The 13,483-nt window shown below is 43.6% G+C and overlaps 1 protein-coding gene across 5 annotated transcripts in view; it reads left to right on the top strand.

The window, feature by feature from the left end:
• Positions 1-13,483, top strand: part of LRRC4C (leucine rich repeat containing 4C) — a 1,242,711-nt gene that overhangs the window by 661,518 nt on the left and 567,710 nt on the right. The window lies entirely within an intron of this gene.

Below are 13,483 nucleotides of genomic sequence, written 5' to 3'. Positions count from 1 at the left end.
CAGCAGCACCGTGACATACAGCGCTGACAGCAGCACCGTGACATACAGCACTGACAGCAGCACCGTAAGCAGCCCCAGGAGGAAGTCAGCACAGCACAGGGATGGTGTGATCCCCTCATAATAAGAACCCCCAGGAGGAAGTCAGCACAGCACAGGGATAGTGTGATCCCTTCATAATAAGAACCCCCAGGAGGAAGTCAGCACAGCACAGGGATATCATAAGCAGCCCCAGTAGAAATATGACACCGCTCAACCTCTTCAAAGAGGAGGGTAGGGGCATATAGTACGGTGTGCTTTTTTGGGTCAAGGAAGTGAGCAGACTGTACGTCAGTCCCTATACCGCTGAAGGACTGCTGCAGTATAGGGCAGCGGTCAGCAGTGGTGCACGTCAACCCTATCTATTGTGGACCTATAGCGGTCCTTACAGAACAGCAGACTGTACCGCACTCAAGCCTATGTACCGTAGCACCCTATACCAAGTTACCAGTCCTTATAAGAACTTTTGTGGACCAAGCAGGTTGTGTATTAGTGTTTAGCAGACTGTACGTCAGTCCCTATACCGCTGAAGGACTGCTGCAGTATAGGGCAGCGGTCAGCAGTGGTGCACGTCAACCCTATCTATTGTGGACCGATAGCGGTCCTTACAGAACAGCAGACTGTACCGCACTCAAGCCTATGTACCGTAGCACCCTATACCAAGTTACCAGTCCTTATAAGAACTTTTGTGGACCAAGCAGGTTGTGTATTAGTGTTTAGCAGACTGTACGTCAGTCCCTATACCGCTGAAGGACTGCTGCAGTATAGGGCAGCGGTCAGCAGTGGTGCACGTCAACCCTATCTATTGTGGACCGATAGCGGTCCTTACAGAACAGCAGACTGTACCGCACTCAAGCCTATGTACCGTAGCACCCTATACCAAGTTACCAGTCCTTATAAGAACTTTTGTGGAACAAGTGAGTTGTGAATGTTTAGCAGACTGCAGCAGAAGGGCAGCAGTCAAGTATAATATCCTTTCTATATTTGGAAGAAAGAATATTATACATGTACAAGCCTATTACTGTACCACTGATACCAGTCCTGAAAAGAACCTTTGTGGAACTAATAATAACAGCAAGTCTTTAAAATTACCCTCACTGCCTGACAACACTGCTTCCTTCCTGTCCCTATACAAATTGGCAAAAAAAGAGAACGATTAGTGGTTACTGGAACAGCTCTTTTGTGGACCTTGATAGTAACAGCTAATGATGATGATGATGATGATGATGATGAAAGACTAATCTGGCTGTCCCTGTAGCATACACCGTCCTTTCCCTTTCTCTAAACTAACAAAAGACACTCAGGCTGCTGCAAGAATCAGCAGCACAGCAAACCTATCAACACCTAACACCTATACCAGTCCTGAAAAGAACTTTTGTGTACCAAATAGCTAGTGGTTTATCTCTCCCTACTCCACACAGGAACCTGTCCCTATCGTAACAGAAGAAAGAATGTAAAATGGCCACCGGATCGGGTGTATTTATAGGTTAGGGGGAATGTCCAAGTGTCCATGTGCTGTCATGTCTCAATTGGCTGTCCTGTATCACATGATAAACGTGTCACCAAAGGTTAAAGTTCTTGTATACATTAAACACGTAAGTCCGCCGCGGCGAACGACGGAAAAAGGCGTTCGAACGTGCGGACCGCGAATGTCGGAAATTCGCCGCGAAACGACCGCCGGGCGAAACGTTCGTCCATCACTACACATCAGTACGTGGTGTTGTGAATGCCTCCATTGCCTTTCAAAACAGTCCATTGCAGGGGTCCTTATGAGGTCCTTAAAATTTTAAGTGGAGTCATCATGACATTATGACAAGAGGTAGCAATAGGTTGGACATTATGGATTCTAGCTTCTAATCGCTACTTGATTTAGGGTTATTCACAGGAAAGCAGATTAAGGAGAGTAAAAACAGGATCAGCAAAATATTCCATCACTGGTATTACACGCCCGACAGACTTGCACAGACTTGCACGGTTCTTTCCAGATGTATCTCCTCTGTGCTGGAGGGGATGCGGATCCATAGGAACGCCTTTTCATATCTGGTGGGATTGCCCATCGCTTAAAGACTTTTGGTCCCATATTCGAAACGCTCTCCAAATAATTAACTGTGCTACCTCTAATCTAACACCCTTAGATATCCTTCTAGGACTAACGATACCATCCTGGCCCAAAAAGCTACAAACGATAGCCACCCACATGTTAATAGCCGCAAGACTGGCTATCGCTTGTAAGTGGAAATCCATGCAACCTCCGGACTTCCGAGAAGTGATTTCCATTCTAAACTCCAATTTCGAATTGGAACACAATTTCTCCAAAGCTCACCTCTCAAAGAATAAATTCCTCAGGGACTGGGAACCTTGGATCACTGATCCGAGAAGTACTCGACTAACATAACCCTTGGCACCAAACCCGTTCAACGTACAATTCTGATATGTGTTATACTCTAACTGTCTTACTATACGATAAAATCGACTACTCACAATCCTTATAACTGTTTTACATAACGTATGTATCTTGTGTTATACCCAGATGAGTTGGCCACTAGGCCTATCAAGTGCAGTTGTATCTCTGTTATCTTATGTTTACTTGATATATTAGTACTGTTGTTGTTAGACCTACTATCAATCGCTGTTAACGAAAATGATGATGTATCCAAACTCTTCTCCTCTGTTTTTTTTTCTTTTACATGAGGATTTGCAACTACATCCTTTTTCTTGTAATGCATGTATACGCCTTTGTATTATGAAAACTGTCAATAAAAATCTAAGTTTAAAAAAAAATAAAAACAGGATCAGCAACTGCATATTGAAACGAACAGATTGGGTTGGCTTGCTCTTTTTTTTAGCTTTCCTCTGAGATGACCCCGAGATACATGGCCCTAAAATCCGGTCATAAAATATTTTCGAATGCGGTTGAAATAATGTCGAATCATGTTGAAATCATTTCGAATGCGGTTGAAATAATGTCGAATCATGTTGAAATAATTTTGAATGCGGTTGAAATGATTTCAACATGATTCGACATTATTTCAACCGCATTCGAAAATATTTTGTGACCCGACTTTAGGGCCATGTATAAAAATTAATTAGCTGATTGGACTATAAGATTTACTTTGAGCTGACCTTTTGTTTCATTAGATCTTTAAAGAATTACCGAATCATGTCGAATTCATTCTAATTCATTCATTATATTTCTTTCGTATTCGTTGTAATTCGTTATTTTTTTATTCGGACATTCGGATGCATCCGAATGTCCGAAAGATGCAAAATTCGGCCGAATTTCGATTCGTTACAAAACAAATTGCACAAGCCTAGGAATAATCCCAAATGGATGTGTCTGTAGAACAAGGATCAGAGGGATGTATGTTTGAATGTAGGCTGTGCTCACTGCGGCAACGTTGCATTATACTTGTTAACATTGCCAATAAATGCTTTCAAATTCACCTTCCAATTTGAATTTGCTGAACACTGGGCACTCCTTTCTACCGTTTTTACCAAAAGAATGGTGGATTTAACCAAATACATAGGTAAGGTTTGTGAAAGTTTCCTGAACTATAGCCCAAACAAATTTTTTTTTTTTTTTCTAGAAATAAAATAATTACAAAAATGTGTTTACTGGCAAGTCTGTAAATCAGTATATGGGTTCTTTGGAGAATTATGGGTGTGATTCATGACATAACTTCATAATAAGAAGGTATATTGCTTTTTATTTGTTTCAAGTAAATTACCGTACATTATGATCTTATGACTCTCGTTGTGTAATTCTCTGCTGTCAGTCATCTTTATTGGTTTCCTCAGGTCAGAGTTGAAGCTGGTGCCTCTTAATGAGGTAGTATGTTCTTCATGAACTGTTTAATGCAGGGTTCTTCACCTTTTACCAATTACAGACCCTTAAAGGTATTTCCAATATACCCCCATACCCTCTTCACCAAATTATCATCATCAGCAGTTTATTAAGGTACCCATATGACTTCAAAAGATGTCAATAGCTTGGTTTTGATTTACATATGGATGGCTAGGAATAGAACTGATGAAGGAAACCCCTACGGAGTTCTATCTATTTATAAAAGAAATGGCATATCATAAACACAAGCTAGATATACTAGTGAGATTTGTGTATAATCAAAACCTGGAAGGCAGGTCTAGTTTCTGACAATGTTGCCTGCATGTCGTCTGACATATCAAGTCTATCTCTGCAGTTTGATTTTATGTTCAATAATGCAGATAATCATGTTCTAATTGTGTTTTTAATTATTTGGAGCTCTATCCCCATCCCCCTGTCATTGTTCCCATACCACTAAGGGATATGGCTATCCTCCTTTAAGGGGCTTTGCCCTGATTTAAAGAGGCTTGGTCACCTTGACAATACAGGGCAAAATGTCTTTGCAAAAGGCATCCCTCAACACCCTTTATACTCACTTTACCAGAAATCCCTTTCCATTCCTTTATTCTATACCGCTGGCACTCAAATGACTGGTGTTGGCCTGTGGATATGTTGAGATCACTTCTCTGGTCATGTGACATTACTCCTGCCTATAAAAACAGACATGCAGTATCTCACAAAAGTGAGTACACTCCTCACGTTTTTGTAAATATTTTATTATATCTTTTCATGTGACAACACTGAAGAAATTACACTTTGCTACAATGTAAAGTAGTTAGGCTCCATGCACACTGAAGCTCAAAAAAGCTATTTCTGGACGCCAGATTGCTGGCAGAAAACACAGGTTGAAAAACCTGCTTTTAACAGCGTTTTATACTAGCGTTAATGAGCGTTAATGAGCGTTTTACAGCGTTAGCGTTAATGGGCGTTTTTTATAAAAATACACAGAGGACACTCCAAAAATCCCACAATACATTGAAAAATAGAATGCCGAACACTAATGAATGAGCGTTAATGAGCGTTAATGAGCGTTTGTCGTTTTTTGCCGCTGAAAAACGGCACTTTGAACGCGAATTTCTGGCGTTCAGAAAAAAGCCCATAAACTCCACTGCTCATTAAAGCTGAAAAACGTCCATGTGTGCATGGACACATAGGCTAACATAGAGTGGAGTTTATGGGCTTTTACAAAAAACGCCCAAACTCCAATAAACTGCAGTTTATCAGCTTCAGTGTGCATGGAGCCTTAGTGTACAGCTTGTATAACAGTGTAAATTTGCTGCCCCCTCAAAATAACTCAACACACAGCCATTCATGTCTAAACCGCTAGCAACAAAAGTGAGTACACCCCTAAGTGAAAATGTTCAAATTGGGCCAAGTGTCAATATTTTGTGTGGCCACCATTAGCCTCCAGCACTGCCTTAACCCTCTTGGGCATGGAGTTCTCCAGAGCTTTACAGGTTGCCACTGGAGTCCTCTTCCACTTCTCCATGACGACATCACGGAGCTGGTGGATGTTAGAGACCTTGCGCTCCTCCACCTTCCATTTTGAGGATGCCCCACAGATGCTCAATAGGGTTTAGGTCTGGACACATGCTTGGCCAGTCCGTCACCTTTACCCTCAGCTTCTTTACCAAGGCAGTGGTCTTGGGGGGTGTGTTTGGGGTCGTTATCATGTTGGAATACTGCCCTGCGGCCCAGTCTCCGAAGGGAGGGAATCATTCTCTGCTTGAACCAAATAAGTTCATCTTGGTCTCATCAGACCACAGGACATGGTTCCAGTAATCCATGTCCTTAGTCTGCTTGTCTTCAGCAAACTGTTTGTGGGCTTTCTTGTGCATCTTCTTTAGAAGAGGCTTCCTTCTGGGAGGACAGCCATGCAGACCATTTTGATGAAGTGTGCGGCGATTGGTCTGAGCACTGACAGGCTGACCCCCCACCCCTTTAACCACTGCAGCAATGCTGGCAGCACTCATACGTCTATTTCCCAAAGACAACCTCTGGATATGACACTGAGCACGTGCACTCAACTTCTTTGGTTGACCATGGGAAGGACTGTTCTGAGTGGAACCTGACCTGTTAAACCCCTGTATGCTCTTGGCCACCATGCTGAAGCTTAGTTTCAGGGTCTTGGCAATCTTCTTATAACCTAGGCCATCATTATGTAAAGCAAAAATTCTTTTTTTCAGATCCTCAGAGAGTTCTTTGCCATGAGGTGCCATGTTAAACTTCCAGTGACCAGTATGTGGGAGAGAGAGCGATAACACCAAATTTAACACACCTGCTCTCCATTCACACCTGAGACCTTGTAACATCAACGAGTCACATGACACCGGGGAGGGAAAATGGCTGATTGGGCCCAATTTGGACATTTTCTCTTAGGGGTTCAATCACCTTTGTTGCCAGCGGCTTAGACATTAATGGCTGTGTGTTGAGTTATTTTGAGGGAACAGCAAATTTGCACTGTTATACAAGCTGTACACTTGCTACTTTACATTGTAGCAAAGTGTCATTTCTTCAGTGTTGTCACATGAAAAAATAGAATAAAATATTTATAAAAATGTGAGGGGTGTACTTACTTTTGTGAGATACTGTATATATGGGAGTGGACTTAAAGTACTCACCCAAATATTCCAATTGCACAAAAAATATGCAAACCTCTGCGAAGTATAAAAAAGAGAGTCCATGGGCAAAACCCCTGATGGCTCAGGTATGCGCTGAGATCCTAAGGGGTTAAATTCTGTCATGAGCACCTTTCCCTTTGAAGCAGGAATGGGAATTCTCCTCAGTAGGAACATTTAAAGACACAGATCGGCTTGACAAAGGGGCAGCTCCAACCTGAAATGTGTAGCCACACACCCTGTGACATCATCAGATCCTCTGGATGCCTAGCTTCCACCTTTAGTTCCTGTACAGTGCTTAGCTGGATTATAGAGGCTGCTTGCAGGAGACATCTGCCCTGGCTGTAGAGAGGCTGCAGTCTACTGCCTGATATTTAGGTACTGTTTGGAATACATCTACTCTGAGTGTACATCTGTTTTTTAATCTTTATCTTTGATAAATATACTACACTTAGCCGGTGCCACTTTTGTGTTTCTTTCTTTTCTGTGCCATTACGCCTGCCTATGGTATACTGCTAGTTCCAAGCACTGTCACAGGGGAGGTCACATGCTCCCCTATACATGGAGGTGTGAAAGTTCTGGGTACTGTGGATGGCGGTGAAGAAGGAAGGAGAAATGAGGACTGGTAGGGTCAGTATAAGGTCGTTGGTGGGGCCTTACACAGATACTGTCACTTTGTCCAGCATGGGCAATCTGACAGTGTCTCTTTTAGTAGTTCAAAGCACACTTTAATATTAGGCCACTTACTGAACTCATTTTTCAAGAATGCTAGTTTCATGGCTATTATCCTGATGCTTCAGTGCTGTATACACATTTTCTGCCACTTTTTTTTACACACAATTGGACTTTCCGGCAGACTTGGTACGGCGGACCGGAATCTGTCAGACAATTCGATCATGTGTGGGCTCCAGCAGACTTTTTTTCCCCAAAAGCCAGAGGGACCTAGAAATAAAACATGTTTCAAATCTATCCAACGGACTCAAGTCTGACGGACTAAAAATCGGGAAAACCGTTCGCCTGTGTGCTGGTCCGACGGACCAAATACGACGCAAGGGCAGCTATTGGCTATTGAACTTCTTTGTTTAGTCCCGTTTACGTCATCACGTTCAAAACAAACGGACTTTAGAACGGACTTAGTCCAGTCTTGTGTGGCCAAGTCCATTCGTTCGGAAAGTCAGTCGGACCTCCGCCGTAAGTCCGTCGGGAAGACCATCGGACCTAGTCCGTCGAAAAGTCCGGTCGTGTGTACGCGGCATAAAAGTAAAATCGATTTTCCATTGGTCAGTTGAATTATCACTTGGCACGTTGACTCCAGTTCGACAGCACTCCATAAAACGGGGGCGCCTCTTATAAATGGTGGGAAAACCCAGATAATCCATGTAGAATGTGCCGAAAATGTCTGAGTCCAAAGTTTTCATTGGTAAAATTGGTTCAGAAGCAGAAGCCAATGCATTTCAGGGGCCTGGACCCCCCCCCCCCCCCTTCATCAGGGCCCCAGGATTTTGACTGTGCTCAAATGGACTTAGATAAGCAGAAACCACACACATCTGGGGTTTTCTGCTTTGAGCAGTTTCAAAAAGCAAGTTATGCCAATGTTGACAAGAGCAGCAAAGGACTGGTATCCGTTATCTACTTATCCATTTAACCACAAATTCCTGAGCTCTGATGAAGGGGAAGTCCGGCCCTGAAAAATCATGGCTGTCTTTTGTAAACCAAATTTATCAATGAAAACTTTGAGGCGTTTTTTTTTTTTTTTTTTTTGGTGCTTTCCTTGGACTGTATATACCCTGTTTCCCTTAAAATAAGACCTAGCATGATTGTCGGTGATGGCTGCAACATAAGCCCTACCCCCTAAATAAGTCCTAGTTTTTAGGGTAGGGCTTATTTTCGGGGAAACAGGGTAGGGCTTATTTGGGTGGTAGGGCTTATATTGCATTCAACACTGACAATCACACTAGGCCTTATGTGGATTCTCTGCGTTTTCCCTCTGTTTATAAGAGTCCCCATTTTATGTAGTGTTGCTGAACTGGAGTCAGTGTGCCCAGTGATAATTTGACTGACCAGCTGAAAATCTATTTTTTTATAATATAAAGTAAATCTGTACAGAGCAACATCTCTCTTGTTTTATATATTGCAAAATAGATTTGTCTATCTATGACATTGTTACTAGGAAACACATATTTGTGTTTTGCCAGCAGATCTATAGTTCTAAAGGACATAGATTGAAAGCTAACACTGACTAACAAGTGTTTCTTCATCTCTGGATACTGTCAGTTTTGTTTCTCATTGTATAATGTGTACAGCACTCTAATACAGTAGCTGGTCCATCCCCCCACCAGCCTCACACTTACCCCATTCTAGCAGCTCCGGCTCCTACTTGCGTCTCCTCCTCCTCCATGGTGGTAGCTTCATCTATGGCGGCTTCCCTCTTGACCAATCAGGTCAACCCGCTTCCTGATTGGCCGGAATAAGAAGCAGGAAGACAATAGCGAATATTAAATCGCTATTGTCACACAAGTGGGTGGGCTTAGGACGCTGTGCACTGCGCCCTGAGCCCACCTTTTTTTAAAGCCTATTAGAGCCTCTGGCTCTAATCATGTGCTTCTAAAAAATACAACACTGTAATCACTGAGTCCGGTGCCCTGCATGTAGATTATGGGCCAGATGCATGGATTAAGAGGGCGGCGCCCCTCCACCCCTGTAGAGTAGGTACTCCTGCGCTAAACGGAATAGGTGACAATCTACTGAAAGGAAATAGAAAAAAGGTGCTGCGTACACCGTAAGGACCAAACTCGTGTCCAAATATGTGAATAAAAAAGTGAGGGGTGGTGTTGCGCTCCTTATATAAGATTATATATTATCCTATATGTGGAATTATCAGCTAGTGATAGTAACTAGAAAACATTCATCACAAAATAAAGTGCAAATGTGTAGATATCATATGCCAAAAAAATAACATAAATAAATAGATACATTAAAAAGGGACATAAATGTTCATCTTAAAATACCTAAAGTGCAAAAAATCTTTAAAAATTATATATAAAATATATATCCAACATGTGCAAAATTGCATAAAAATATATCGGTGAGTAAGTGATATGTGATTCAAAAATGTGCAAAATATATAAATAATTCATACAGTAACTTATTTCATCAAGGAGAGATCCGTAAAAAATTAAATATATATATAAATATGTAAACACAGAAAAAAAAAATAGAAAGAATATATATAAAAAATGAAAAAAATCTTAGGCCGCGTACACACGGGCGGACTGTTCGCCCAACTTTGTCCGCTGAACAGTGTTTGGGCGGACAGTCCGCTCGTGTGTGGGCTTTCAGCGGACAGTTTCAGCGGACAGTTTGAGGAACAAGGTTTTTCGGAAATTCCGTAAAACTGTCCGCTGAAACCTTGTTTGAGCGAACAGTCCGCCCGTGTGTAGGCTTGTTCGTCAAACTAAGTTCCGCGCATGCTCAGAAAGGATTTACACGCCGAAAGTTATAATGCAGTGTATAGGACGTCGTATTTTTCGTCCCGTCGTACGTGCCATTCACGTCATCGCGCACGGTTTCAGCAAACTGTTCGTTCGTCGTGTGTGGGCATGTCCGTCCATGCTAATTTTGAGCGGACTGTTTGCCGAAACTGTTTGACGGACAAAGTTGGGCGAACAGTCCCCGCGTGTGTACGCGGCCTTAAAGTAAAATAAGTGTATTAAGTCTCTTAGTGCAAATAATGGACGTATGTTTCTTGGTCCAGTGTGCAACAGTGGTGCAGGTGTGGAAGTGTTTCACAAGAACACTTTGTGCTGCTATCTTGATATTCAGTGGTACTGTGCCTTTAAGTGATAAGCTATGGGTCTTCAGTGTCACTGACACCCGTGGCTAAAATAAATGGTTACCTTACTGCTGTAAGGTACACAGCATGTAGTAAAATTTAAAGGAATGGATCCCCCTGGATCGGTCTTTTCCTAGGCGTTCGTATGGAGTAAAGCCAGGGGGAGGGGGGGTCCTTTCTTTGCCTTTCCGCTGGGCGTCAGTAACTTGAAACACTCAGGCAGATACTCAATGTATTATAGAGAAGATAAAGAGGCCTACCATGGTGCAGTATGTTGCGAAAAATATTGGCGTTTATTCAAATAAAACAATAAAAAACTCACATTTTCTTAATGTCAGTGATACACTGTAAAAACGAGCGCCGAGCTCGTACCTATGCGTCTGTTCCGGTGTCTCGATTGCCTCTGGTATCCTACGCGTTACGTCACGCCACGTGACTTCGACTGGGAGCTCCGGCTCCTACTTGCGTCTCCTCCTCCTCCTACATGGTGGTAGCTTCATCTATGGCGGCTTCCCTCTCGACCAATCAGGTCAACCCGCTTCCTGATTGGCCGGGATAAGAAGCAGGAAGACAATAGCGAATATTAAATCGCTATTGTCACACAAGTGGGTGGGCTTAGGACGCTGTGCACTGCGCCCTGAGCCCACCTTTTTTTAAAGCCTATTAGAGCCTCTGGCTCTAATCATGTGCTTCTAAAAAATACAACACTGTAATCACTGAGTCCGGTGCCCTGCATGTAGATTATGGGCCAGATGCATGGATTAAGAGGGCGGCGCCCCTCCGCCCCTAATGAACAGGCCACCACTGCTCTAATAGCAGAAACCAAAACATGCTTATTGTTACCATTATTAGCCATGAACCCCCCTGCAGTAAGCAGAGATGACTAGTTACATTTAATTCTTCTGGGTAGTAATCTGCCCAGGCTAATTTGTAGTATCTAATTTGGCTTTCCCTAAGTTCAGCATTGCTGCCTTTCTTGGCTGTTGCCAGTAGGTGTCACTGGAAAATTTAGCAATATACAGGGGAACTGCAGCAATGCTGGGTTAAGAATCTTTATGCGACCCGGCCAGGGCTTCAGGGGGCCCATGCGCCCCTCCCTGTACACCTGGATAGGAGGGGCAGTAGGGGTGGCAGTATGTAGAGGAACTGATCCCCTCCATCTTCCTCCTGCAGATACTGAATGCCCGCTTCTACTCTTCTCCCTCCCACAGGCATTCAGAGGCTTTTGGGGGAAGATGGGGGTAATTGGTTCCTCTACATGCTGTTGGGCATCTGTGCTCTCTCGGGATTGCTGTGCACTCTCCCGCCCTGTGCTTTCTCTGGGCTCCTGTGCATCCTCTCAACCACCCCCCCCCCCCCCCGTGCTCTCACCAGGCTTTTGTACTCTCTCTTGTTGGATTCCCCCCTCCCACCAGCTGCTGCGGGGGATGCTGTCAGGATGGAGAGTGAGGAAGGGGCCGGAAAATGTGAAATTTACTGGTCCCCTTCCTTGTTTGAATGGATAGAGTCAGTGATCCCTATGGGTCACTGACTGTTCATTCAAAACCAAGGCATAGTAAACTGTTTACTATGTTTATGAATGGGCAGGACACTCTGTACAGAGCTATTCCTGTCCATTCATTCTCTGTAGCTAAGGCTGCAGAGATGGAGATTGAGAGCTGTATCATCAATCTCCTTTCTCTGTCGCATAGGTGAAACATCAGAGGTTTGTTTAGACTCCTGATATGTCACCAAAGCCCCCCCCCCCAATGGGGTTCCTACAAAAATAATATTGTAAAACTTAAAATGAAATAAAATGGTAAAGAAAAAAAAAATGTAAACAAATAAATCTGACACCAGTGGCGGAACTACCAGGGTCCCAAAGGTCGCACTTGCGACCAGGCCCTGGCGTTCCGTCACCAGGCTTAGAAGGAAGAGCCACATGCAGGGCTCAGGGGGGCCTTGAAGGTATTACTGTTAGTGGTGCATGAGATAAATATTTGAGGAGTGACTCAGTGAGTCCTCTTTCTCCTAGGCTTCGGCCTAGTGAGTGTAGTAGTTTGTGCTGGTAAGGCTGTAAGCCTGTTTGGGCCTAGCACAAAATCCTGAATCTACCCTGCCCAATCAAGGAGGATACAGAACACAGGGTGGAAGCCAGGGAAAGATGTCCTGCTAGAAGGGGAATAGGTCTGACTCTCAAAGGATTCTGGTACTCCCTTAGCCCTTGTACACACGGTCGGAGATTCCGACAACCAAATCCGTCGGATTTTGTCCGAAACTGTTGCATACACACGGTCGGACAAAGTTGTCGGAAAATCCGACGTAATGACGTTATTTCGTTACGACGGGACTACGTTCACGCTAGTAGCCAATAGCTTTGGTGTAGGAATTTGATCTGAGCATGTGTGGCACTTTGTCCGATCGGAGTATGTCCGATCGAGCATTTTGTCAGAAAATTTTACCAACAAGTTGGAAAACTTGGCCTGTCGGATACTCCGATGGAAACAGTCCGATGTAGACCACACACAGTCGGAATATCCGACAAAATGGTCCGATCGGACACATTCCGTCAGAATATCCGACCGTGTGTACAAGGGCTTAGAGGGAATGCATGGAAGTACCCACTGCCTGGCTGTGGAACTGTGAAGACAGGGCTGCCAATGTTTTCCTGATGGACTTTATTTTTGCAATACATCATGGTCCACATTCTCTTAATGTACTGTGATAACAGGAGTGAGTCAGAGTCTGAAAAAAAAAAGGTTCTGGATGTATCTACAGCCTTAACCCTCTAAGCCTGTGCACATGGAGCAAATAAAATATCTAAAAAAGACAAAAAGTGCTGCTGATGTTTTCCTGATGGTTTTGCAATACGCCATGGTCCACATTCTCTTTATGCACTGTGACAGCAGGAGTGGAGTTGGGGTCTGGAATATATATGACTAGAGGCATCTGAGGCCTTAACTTTCTTGTGAGCCTGGAGCAAATAAAACGTCTGGAAAATACAAAGAATGACTGGCGACCAACAGTAATTCAATCCTCCACTATAGCCATAAATCCACCTCGGGGTAATGTCAGCCAACCCTATCACTGGAGGGTGGCTACACTCAGAACGCTCTTCTGTTCCTCATCCCTGAT

This window comes from Lithobates pipiens, unplaced genomic scaffold, assembly GCF_037356315.1.
Source record: "Lithobates pipiens isolate NorthernLeopardFrog02 unplaced genomic scaffold, aLitPip1_a1.2 Scaffold_10, whole genome shotgun sequence".
Taxonomy (NCBI): Eukaryota; Metazoa; Chordata; class Amphibia; order Anura; family Ranidae; genus Lithobates; species Lithobates pipiens.
The sequence above is the reverse complement of the archived record's forward strand: the minus strand, read 5'-3'. Positions and strand labels throughout refer to the sequence as shown.